Genomic DNA, 12,156 nt, shown 5'->3' on the forward strand with positions numbered 1-12,156 from the left:
CATTCCAAGAGATACTAAATGAGATATTTGCTCTCTTGAAATGCTGTATCGCGGTCGACCTTGAGAGCAAGTCATGAGAGGTGGAGGTAGCAAGACAAGTCTGTTCTCAGATGTAGTTCCTTGTCTGGTTTCATAAGCAGTCAGTAAAAAAATTAGCCATCCATTTAAGGACTGTAATGTATTCACTGCTTCTCTATTTCTTGTATCGTCAACAAATCTTGAGTGTATTTATGCAAGGGTAAAGGATAAACACTGGGATTGTATGTATATATAGGAGTACAAATATATATGTGTTGAAAGGTAAAGGGTATGTATATATATGTATGACTAGAAAGGGCTGCATCTGCAAGGAGAATAAATATATGTCAGCATAAAAATATGTAGCATTAAGAAAAATAGAATACATGTGTGTGAAAGGAAGATTAATGGATTTATGTGAGAGTGAATATACATGGATATGAAATAAGAATAAAGGTGTGCGAGATGACAATATATGTATGTGAGAGTGAAAATATATGTATGTATGTGAGAGTGACAATACATGTGCCTGAAAGAAGAATATATGTATGTGAGAGTGACAATACATGTGCCTGAAAGAAGAATATATGTATGTGAGAGTGAAAGTATATGTGTGTGAAAGAAGAAAATATATATGTGAGAGTGAAAGTATATGTGTGTGAAAGAAGAAAATATGTATGTGAGAGTGAAAGTATAAATTTTGGCTTGTACGGCCCCTCATAAGTTTGCCTAAAGATTTTGGAAGTTGTGCGGGTAGTTTACCCACAGCCATTTCAATGACGTTTTGTAAAATGGCAAAAATGTTGACCTGCTTTGTTGCTGTGCCTGTCTTTAAGGCGACCATGTTGTTCAGCCTAACAAGAAACTGAATTATAAAGTTTCTTTCTTTAGTTTCTTGTGTCCTTTGCCCTGGACTGGGGATCTGTTCTTCAGACGTTTCAGCAGGACTGGTCTGATTTTCCCAAACAACAGAACCCTTTATCCTTTTCTCCTTTACCTTATTGATCTCTGATATTAAAATTCTTGTGACATTTTCTGCAAATGTTGACTGACGAAATACAATGAAAAATCGTAGCAAGTCCTTGGAGTTGTACATCTTCTGCAGTCCATGGAAAACAGACTTAACCACCCTGTTTATAGATGTTGGCAGTTCTGCAGGTAATTTTCCTGCAGTTTTTTCTGTGACTGTTTTGATGAGTGAAAACATGTCGATGGGTTTTATGACTAATTTAGTTTTTGTTGTAATGGTGTTTGAAAGCTTTACAACAAACTGAACGATAAAGTTTTTTTCATTCATTTCTCGTCTCTCTGCCTGTGTACGGGTCATAAAGACGGATTTGAAGAGAAGTGTCTGCATCTCCTCTTCAGATATTTCTATGGGCCTGGTTTCCTGTGGACTGTCTCCTTTAAAGGAATCCATTTGAGTTTTTTTCTGTGCTGTTCTCTGATCCCGTTACTAGTGTCTGTAATAACTTTTGTTTCTAATGTCTCTGCAAAGCAAACCGTCGGTGTTGAATTGTGCTATACAAATAAACTTGCCTTGCCTCCGCCCCTATTTATGAGCTGGTAGGACCAGATCAAAGCTGAAAATGTATCACGTGACACCGACGTCTGCTCTGGAGTGTGATGTCACTGGAGAGGGTGTAGCGACTGTTTTTATGTGTTGTCATTAGCAACAAGGACGGTAAAACCATCGTGTACGCTTGTTTATTTCCCTTTCACAATAAAGCTCAAGATCCTGTTGAGACTTTTCAAAATAAACTGAATGACGTGAAAGAGTGTTTACGGATGAGTATGGGCTCAAATTGTGGTCATAAATATGTTGTACTTGTAAAAAAGATTTGTATGTGTAAAAAAGATTTGTGTGTGGACTTAGCCAAAAAGTACATGTGAAACTGGAACCGGCAACCTTCCGATTACAAGGCGAACTCCCAACTCTTGAACCACGACCGCCCCACAAATAAATATCAAAATATTTATGACCACAATTTGAGCCCATAGATGAGAGCAAAAAAGAGCCGGCAGGTGCTAAAAATAAACCTTAGACTCAAACGTTAGAACAGGCCTTTCCCCGCAGCACGCCGTTGAATAAATACTCACGAAGAAAACGGCGGCCGTTACAACTTATGTATTGTTTCATGCATCGGTTAAAACACTCAACTCCAGGTACACGATGCCCAGCTGAGTCGAGCTGCCCGAGATTCACAGAATTTACAGAAAATGTTACATTTTTGTGATTTCTATCGTTATCGGGGCTATCCGGTTGTTCAGTGATGACGCGACGAATCCTACTTCCGGGTCTAAAGTAGTCTGCGTTTAATATGGCTTTTGTGTTGTTAACATGTTTAATGTTATCTATTTTCTTCTATTTAATCTCAAAAAGCTCCTAAAACAGTCAGTGATCCCTGTTGACCTCCCTCGGCTTTTATTACCGCTAATCATTTATTTAAGCTCAGTTTTTAAAACCTTAGGATGTAACTACAGCCCAGCCCATGCAGCAGTATATGAATGACTAACCTCGTATTGAAGAAAATATAATCTGATCAAACATTATTCAGCTTTAAATAATTGTTCAGCTTTAAAGTTACTGTGCAACTGTGTAATAAAAATGTGCTCACGACTTTGGCCTTGAGAGCGATAAGAAGCGATCGCCTCATCCTGCAGGTGCAAGATATCTGCAAGCGAAGAGACTAGAACACCCAAGGCCGATTTCCTTTTATGGAGTTGTTTTTCTGCTAATGCAGCACTTTCCTCACAACCCCCTCCTGTAAGTTTTAGAGAATATATACCCATCCTCACAGCAAATCTTAGGAATCTCCTGATGTGAGCTGTGTTGAGAGGTTGTCTCTGTCTCAATAAAAGTTCACTGATTCCCCATCTGCCGCAGGTGTCCGGTTGTCTTCATTCTCCGCCAGCCTGGTTAAGTCAATTCCTCCTTAACATCTAAAAGAACCTATTTAATGAAGGAAGACGGGTTCACTTTGTGTTTAATATTATTCTATTGCTGTTGTTGTTTTTTTTGTATCCTTCAGTATTGTGGATGGATTATCTCAGTTGTTCTCCTGGCTGAAGTTTGGTCCTTTTACAGCATCCTGCCATGCGATTACATTTGTTCCTGACCACCGAGAACACTCACGTTAACTTTTATCGAGTGGAAAAAAAGTTAGCTTGTTTATATTATGCTAACATAGCTGTGTCGCTAGCGGTCACGTAGCACATCATTATATACCAGCTAGCCCAACTTCAGTAACCCTACAAACGTCACTGCTGTCTTCATTTATGCTGGAAGTGATAGCAGAGCTGTACGTTTTAATTTGTTTCCAAAACCCCGCAGTCAGGACATGCTATATTGTATTTAGATAGAAGCTAGCGAGCTAACCCCCTGCTAACTTCTAACTCCGTTAAATGTCATAAATTCCGTTTTCATGGATGCCTGGATGTTAAACTCAATTGTTACACCTGGTAGAGCAGAACGCTGATCATTTTATTAAAGATGAAAGACTTTAGACAGTTTTTCAACTCTCAGTAATGCTATAGTGATCGTTTGATATATGGACCTGCAGCGGAGTTTAGACCCAGACACGGCTAGTGACGTCAGACTGAACAACCGGATAGATGCTTATATTGGGATATGTTAGCGATGGGTCGTTCGCGAACGAAATGGCTCTTAGAGCCGATCTTTGACGTGAACGATGCGAGCCGGCTCCTTATTGTGAGCCGGCACGTGGTTTTGTTTTTTTTTTTCTCTCACTCTCTCGCACTTTTTTCCACTTCACTCTGCACGGGAGCCTTGTGCTTTACGCTGGGCAGAGGGGGGAGGGGCGGTAGTTACACTCAGTAGCACAGGAACAGAGCCAGAGGGAAAGAGAGAGAAAGAGAGCCAGGGACAACAACGTCACATTAGAAAGGTATAGTAATCATTCACAACTATTTTCAGTTGCAGATGATAAAGGATTCAGAAAGTTTATTCATGCAGGCCCATATGACAGAGAATATGCATGTTCTTTTTGTTTTCATATTATAATTTATATTTAATTGTGTTGTGGTTTGCAGTGTTTTGTGTTGTTTTCACTTTAAATTTGTAAAAGGAAAAAGCTGAAAATTTAAATAGTTAAAAGTTGAAATGTGAATAGTTGATTTTTGTATTATATGATTTATTTATTACATTTTATGTGGAGTGAATAAATAAAAGTATATTTACAGTGGCCCCTAGAGACAAAGCACATACAAACTTCAAATCACGTACGAACTCTGAAGCATGTACAAACTTCAAATCACGTACGAACTCTGAAGCATGTACAAACTCCAAAACACGTAAAAACACGTACAAACTCCGAAGCACATAAAAATTCCGAAGCACATAAAAACTCAAAACACGTACAAAAGACAACAGAAGTGCTCCAGGATGCTGGGCGCAGTGTTGAGCTTTTGTTATCTTGTGGCTACACAAGCCAGCAAGTACCAACGACCGGATTTGGTGTGTGGTAGTAACAGGTAAATGAACTTTCTTTTTAAATTATTTGAATATATATGAGTGCCTGTGTATAAATACACAAACAACACACATATGCTTTCAATTGTGTAATTTAAGTGATCTAGTAGCTCTGATTTGGAAGTTCAGTTCATGCTAGAAATGTGTTTTGGAGTTTGTACGTGTTTTGTCTCTAGGGGCCACCGCATATATTTTTATATAAACATATATAAATAAAACCACTTTTTTTTTTTACGTTAGTAATTCCTTTTGTGCATAATTTTATATTATTGTTAATAATAAATGAATTAAAGCAACAAAACAACCTGAAGAGCCGGTTCGGAGCCGAAAGAGCCGGCACTTTTTAGCGAGCCAAACCGAAAGAGCCGGATCTCTAAAAAGAGCCAGAAATCCCATCACTAGGATATGTGATTTTGGTCACATCGCACATCCCTACTCTGAGGTCATAGCAAATTAAAACAAATGAAATATTTCACTGGAGCTTTAGATCCCTCTCTGTCCACAACAGAGGAAAAACAAGGCACCAGTGAAGGATCACTCTGCTGTGCTCTGGTCATATTCAAGCTCTGATTAATGTCCTCAGGAATCATTTCAGGGACGTCACATGTGGAGATTTTTTACAGAATCAATGGGTGACACGAAAGAGTCGTCTTCATCAAGCATAGCCATAAACGACCCCGACAAATCCACAATCTCACCCATTTTACGAGCCTGAGCACGAGTAATTGCGCACGCAGGAAACATCTCTGAAGCAGTGGAGCCTGAGTCAGCAGCAAGGGCAGGAACATCAACAACTTCTGGCGGGGGAAAAACATGCCCACCAGCTAGATCATTACGAAGAATGAAGGAAACTCCTTCGATTGGTAATCGCTGGCACACGGCGACTTTAACGTAGCCCGACACTAACAGCGAATGCACGTGTACCATATGCAGAGGGGCTTTGGTGACACTCATTTTTATTCCCCACACTACTATGTTGGAACCACAGGATGTTTTTTCAGACAAAGGCAGCACAGATTCTAGTAAGAATGAGTGGTACGCACCCGTATCTCTAAGAACCGTGACTGGCACTTTATCATTTTCTTCACCCGTCAATGAAACAAAGCCGCATGACACAACTGCGGATCAATGTCAGTTTTCGGGTTTTGTTCAGCCTCCGCGTGCACCTTTGGCGAGCAAGCGGTTTTAATCAAACCCACGCCTGCGGGGAATTTAGTGCCCCTTGCTTCTTTTCTTTTTAATACTGGACATGCAGCAATCAAATGTCCTGAGTCGTGACAATAAAAACATTCTCGACCGTTTGATCTAGCAATGAACGCTGATACATTTTTACGCACTGCTCGTGGTGACTTTTTTCGTTCAGAGAAATTTTCCTGAAACGAATTCTGTGCACAGAACACACTTTTGTGCGTTAAAACAAACTCGTCAGCCAGGAGTGCCGCGTTAGTGAGAGACGACACCTTTTGTTCGTTTAAATAAGTCACGATGCGTTCCGGCAAACACTTTTTAAACTCCTCCAGCAAAATAAGAGTTTAACTCTTCCACGGTTTTAACTTTACATGAACAACACCATTTCTCAAACAACACATTCTTTTCTCGCGCAAACTCAACAAAAGTCTGGTTAGCAGTTTTATTAAGATTCCTAAATTTCTGCCGATATGCTTCAGGGACAAGTTCACACGCCTGCAGCACAGTTTTCTTAAGAGTTTCATAATCTAAACTCTGCTCAATAGACAGGCTTGAACACACTTCTTGGGCTTTTTCCACAAGCTTACATTGGAGTAAGAGGGACCAAAACTCTTTCGGCCACTACCTATAACTATAACTAAACTAAAACACAAGCGGTTCATTAAAAGACATGAGGTTTTTTTTTTAAACTTTATTATTGCTCAGTAATAAGACAAAAGTATTTATTACCTGAGTACGAGATTCATAAAAATACACCATAGCCATGCATTAGTTTAGTTTGTTTATTTTTAGCAAATGCATTTTGCAATTTAGAATAAATCTGCATTCATGTGCAAAATGTAGCATTTCCCAATGAGATTGAGAACATGCAGTGCCCTCACAGAAAGGGCCAAACAATTTCAACAACAGTGAGAGGTTCTGAATCGAGGTGTTTTAAATTGTAAGGTAAAAACCTTACAAAATTAAAGCTCCAACCCAAACAATCCCCCACGAGCAAGCACTTGGCAACAGTGGGGAGGAAAAACTCCCTTTCAACAGGAAGAAACCTCCAGCAGAACCAGGCTCAGAGAGGGTCAGCCATCTGCCGCGACCTGTTTGGATGGGGCTGATGCGAGACAGAACCAACACTGTAGGATTTTAAAATTGTTGAAATCTTGTGAATTGTATATATCATAGTCGAAATCATAGCCTGATTTCGACTATGATTTTGTAGGGAAACAATGTTTTCAGAAATTTCCCAAAAGAACAACAGTTCCTAGTGGTGTTTGAAGAGGATTGTTCAGATGAATTGTTGTTATTCTCCTTAACAACAAAAACCTTAATCCTCTTCTCCTTCATCCTGTTCACTTCAGATATCAACATTCTTGCTACATTATCTTCAAAGTTTAACTGCCTGAATTCCATGGCAGTCTGTACCATCATTTTAGACTTATATGTCTTCTTTAGACTCTTATAAACGGCTCTAACAAGTTTGTCTAAAGATTTTGGAAGTTGTGCGGGTAGTTTACCCACAGCCATTTCAATGACGTTTTCTAAAATGGCAAAAATGTTGACCTGCTTTGTTGCTGTGCCTGTCTTTAAGGTGATCATGTTGTTCAGCCTAACAAGAAACTGAATTATAAAGTTTCTTTCTTTAGTTTCTTGTGTCCTTTGCCCTGGACTGGGGATCTGTTCTTCAGACGTTTCAGCAGGACTGGTTTGATTTTCCCAAACAACAGAACCCTTTATCCTTTTCTCCTTTACCTTATTGATCTCTGATATTAAAATTCTTGTGACATTTTCTTCAAATGTTGACTGACGAAATACAATCAAAAATTGTAGCAAGTCCTTGGAGTTGTACATCTTCTGCAGTCCATGGAAAACAGACTTAACCACCCTGTTTATAGATGTTGGCAGTTCTGCAGGTAATTTTCCTGCAGTTTTTTCTGTGACTGTTTTGATGAGTGAAAACATGTCGATGGGTTTTATGACTAATTTAGTTTTTGTTGTAATGGTGTTTGAAAGCTTTACAACAAACTGAACGATAAAGTTTTTTTCATCCATTTCTCGTCTCTTTGCCTGTGTACGGGTCATAAAGGCGGATTTGAAGAGAAGTGTCTGCATCTCCTCTTCAGATATTTCTATGGGCCTGGTTTCCTGTGGACAGTCTCCTTTAAAGGAATCCATTTGAGTTTTTTCTGTGCTGTTCTCTGATCCCGTTACTAGTGTCTGTAATAACTTTTGTTTCTAATGTCTCTGCAAAGCAAACCCTCGGTGTTGAATTGTGCTATACAAATAAACTTGCCTTGCCTCCGCCCCTATTTATGAGCTGGTAGGACCAGATCAAAGCTGAAAATGTATCACGTGACACCGACGTCTGCTCTGGAGTGTGATGTCACTGGAGAGGGTGTAGCGACTGTTTTTAGGTGTTGTCGTTAGCAACAAGGACGGTAAAACCATCGTGTCTGCTTGTTTATTTCCCTTTCACAATAAAGCTCAAGATCCTGTTGAGACTTTTCAACAGTGGCGTGTCTAGAAAATTTTTGTTGGGGGGGCCAGGTAGGGGCACAGATTTGGAGAAGCGTGGCAGATGTAATTGGCAGATAATGTTAAAAACAATTCTACCAACCGTTAACCATAATTCAATAACCCTATAAACCTAATAACCGAATGCGCTTTTAACTCTTATTAGAATGAGATTTTAACCACTACGGTGCAAAGTTTTTAGATACTGCGTTGATAAAGTACAAGAGATACAATCAGTCAGTGTTTATTCAGTATTCAAGGACATCAATATTTGCATAGTATTTTTACTGACATGTAGTGCACATATGTTTTGGGCAAAAACATTTTTAACATACAATTGGCAAATTAGCCAATGTCAATGCAAAACCAATGCCTGTTAAAAAAAAGAAGATAATCTTCTCACAAACTGGTGTTTGATTTTGAAACAGGAAAAAAGTGGGGAAACAACTGAAAAGACTAACATTTGAATAAAACCTGAAAGCAAGTAAATACTTTATATGCTGCCTCATGGTAAACTTTGGTAATATTGATGTATAAAGAACAGCACTGGCTGATGATGAAATACAGTCAGCTGGCACGGTGACACTGCCAGTATTAACCTGCAGGGCTGGACTGGGACAAAAAATCGGGCATTTTGACTACAGACCGGCCCACCAGGTATTAAAGCCATAAACCCTTTGAATGAAAACAAATGTTGCTGTGACAGTGATGTACAGTCTTTTTGGTATATGTATGATTTCTATACATTTTACGTCAGATAAAAACTTTGTTCGCAAGATTCAGATAATTATTTAATAAAAGCTAAATATTTGAATTGGGAATAAAAAAGAAAAGTATTTCTTTGTGCCCCCCTCTCCCTGTTAATGCCCTACCTGGGCCCCTCGCAACACTTTGCTAGACCCGCCCCTGCACAGTTACCAGCTGTCAGCTACTTAGAAAAGGATCCTGGTGTTATTTGTCTCTCAGAAACAGTTCATAACTTCAACTCATTCATGTCACCTAAAAGGTAAAGCTGTTTCTCCATCACCTGTTCAGCTCTGATGATTCAGTAAGGACATCTCCTGGTTTCATCTTCATGTTTCCCTCTCACCAGATAACCAAACAGATATCATGACCACCAGCTTTACGGTTGATACTAGAAATTAATATTAAATAAATTCTAACAACAGCTGATCAAGCTTAAACATGCTGCTGTTGTTTAGCGCGACATCCGCTGGTTTCCTGTTTCTGGCGCAAAGTGGGCGATAAACAAACAAGAGAGATGATCAGCTGATCATTGATCAGTTTCATGATTGAAGTAGCAATAGAAGAGGCAGCTGTAAAGACAGAATAACTCCAGCTTTGTGTCTTTTTCCATCCTAGCTGAAGTACGGGACAAACTGTGTCTCTTCTCAGCTCAATACGAAACGCGTAATATTTTCTCTAAATGAGGGACCATTGCATTTTTTAAGGAGCTGTTGGCAACTCTACTAACTAAACTTATGAATAAAATAAAGTTCACTATCAGTAACATAGCAACCGAACAGCTGTATAAACTCATCATGCTAGCTCACGCAGTACGAGTTATTGTAACTGACTGTAAAAACTCAGCACAACGAAAATAAACTCCACCTAAACTTGGTTTATATCTGACCCAGATAGACTGCAGGTCATAACTTCTTACCTGAAGTTCAGTTCACCTGACACTCGGACCGGCAGCCGCCTCGGGTCTCTCCTCCTGCCTCACCTTCCCTCATCCACCTGTTGCCTCTGTGGAAGCTCCGCCATAGCCACCACCTCTCATTGTTCATGCCATTACAAAAAAAAAAAAAAAAAAGTCATCAGCCCACCATGCAAACGTCCAATGGCTAGTCCAGCTATGTTAACTTGTTAATCTTTCGCAGAAAAAATGTTTTCTGCGGTGCCGTCTTTCGTGCTTGGCTCTCCTACCTTTGCTAACATGATGCGCATAGTGCGGAAGCCGGTGCTGCATTCACTTACCCTCGGATATCTGAGCTTCACTGTGAAACCATAATCGTACATTTGATATTTCATTAAATTTTATTGTTTTAGCTTCGGGGTGGCACCTGGGGTGGCCAGTCTGGTTGGAGGGGTGGCCTGTGCCCCCCCCAGGCCACCCCGCTGGACACACCACTGCTTTTCAAAATAAACTGAATGACGTGAAAGAGTGTTTACGGATGAGTATGGGCTCAAATTGTGGTCATAAATATGTTGTACTTGTAAAAAAGATTTGTATGTGTAAAAAAGATTTGTGTGTGGACTTAGCCAAGAAGTACATGTGAAACTCGAACAGGCAATCTTCCGATTACAAGGCGAACTCCCAACTCTTGAACCACGACCGCCCCACAAATAAATAACAAAATATTTATGACCACAATTTGAGCCCATAGATGAGAGCAAAAAAGAGCCGCCAGGTGCTAAAAATAAACCTTAGACTCAAACGTTAGAACAGGCCTTTCCCCGCAGCACGCTGTTGAATAAATACTCACGAAGAAAACGGCAGCCGTTACAACTTATGTATCGTTTCATGCATTGGTTAAAACACTCACTCTATTTATAGAGTTGCTAATTGTTTTTCATTATTGCAGGCCAACCAGCCTATGCAATGGATGGCACAAATCCTGACTGGGTTCCAATGCTACATATGGGGCACTATGAAATCCCTGCTTCAAACTACACGCTACATAGCATACCACTATGCCAATCAGATTAGTTCTTCCATGTGAGGGTGAAGAGGTGACCCTTTTGGATAAGATAGTGAAGGTTTCTGCGTTTTGGTGAATGAGTGAGTGGTAGTAAAACCAGGGGAAAATGCTCTTGTTAAATACTCTTAAAAGTCTTGTGCTGTGTATGTACTTATAAGTTTTCAAAAGAGACAGGAAATTACAGAACGCTAATAGTGCGTGATATTATTTAAATGTTGTCATGATTTTATGTGAACATTTTGTCATTTGTAAACTATACATTGATTCTACATTGTAACTGATGTGATATTCTACAAAGTGGTTTTAATTAAAAGGCAAAAATAATTTTGTTTCTTTATTCAACTTTTTGAACAGTGTTACTTAGTAAGCACATATACAGTAAATGCAAATTATTTACATGGCAATGCGCTTCAGACACAAATGTAGACCCCCTAAATAAAACATTATGGGTTATTCAGAACAGAACTATGCTTGGAGAAATTCTTGCTTTTCAAGGCACTCAAAGCGCTTTACAATACCACTATTCATTCACTCTCACATTCACACACTGGTGGAGGCAGCTACAGTTGTAGCCACAGCTGCCCTGGGGCAGACTGACAGAAGCGAGGCTGCCCCTCTGGCCAACACCAGTAGGCGGTAGGGTAAAGTGTCTTGCCCAAGGACACAACGACCCGGACAGAGAGCCCACGGATCGAACCGGCGACCTTCCGGTTACAGATGCGATTCCCAACCCCCTGAGCCACAGTCGCGTTATTTATATTTCTTCATACATTTCTTCATACATTCTTATATTGTGCAGTGTTGGGTAAGTTAGTTTAAAATAGTAACTTAGTTACATTACTAGTTACTTCTCTCAAAAGTAACTCAGTTACTTCAAGTTACTCGTTACTTTCAAAGTAACTAGTTACTAGGGAAAGTAACTTTGGTTTTACTCAGAATTTTCTTGTTAATGTGTTGCTTCCATAACTTTGCCAGTCTTCTAGCTTGCTTACTTGCCACAAGTGCACTGTGCCACCTACCAATAGAAAGAAAAAGATAATGTGCATATTTCCACGAGAGAAATCCCACGCCTGGACCGTCATTGACTGCTGCCATGATTCTAGCCTACATCACAGCGTCATGTGCGCCTTTTACATCCAACACAAAATCTGCAGTCGTGGTGCTTTCGATTGTACTCAGAACTCGGAAATTCTGCCTTCTGAATAGGAAGATGTAGGCAACACCAGACTGCAGATGAGCTGCATACAG

The sequence above is a fragment of the Maylandia zebra genome, linkage group LG23 (assembly GCF_041146795.1).
Source record: "Maylandia zebra isolate NMK-2024a linkage group LG23, Mzebra_GT3a, whole genome shotgun sequence".
NCBI lineage: Eukaryota > Metazoa > Chordata > Actinopteri > Cichliformes > Cichlidae > Maylandia > Maylandia zebra.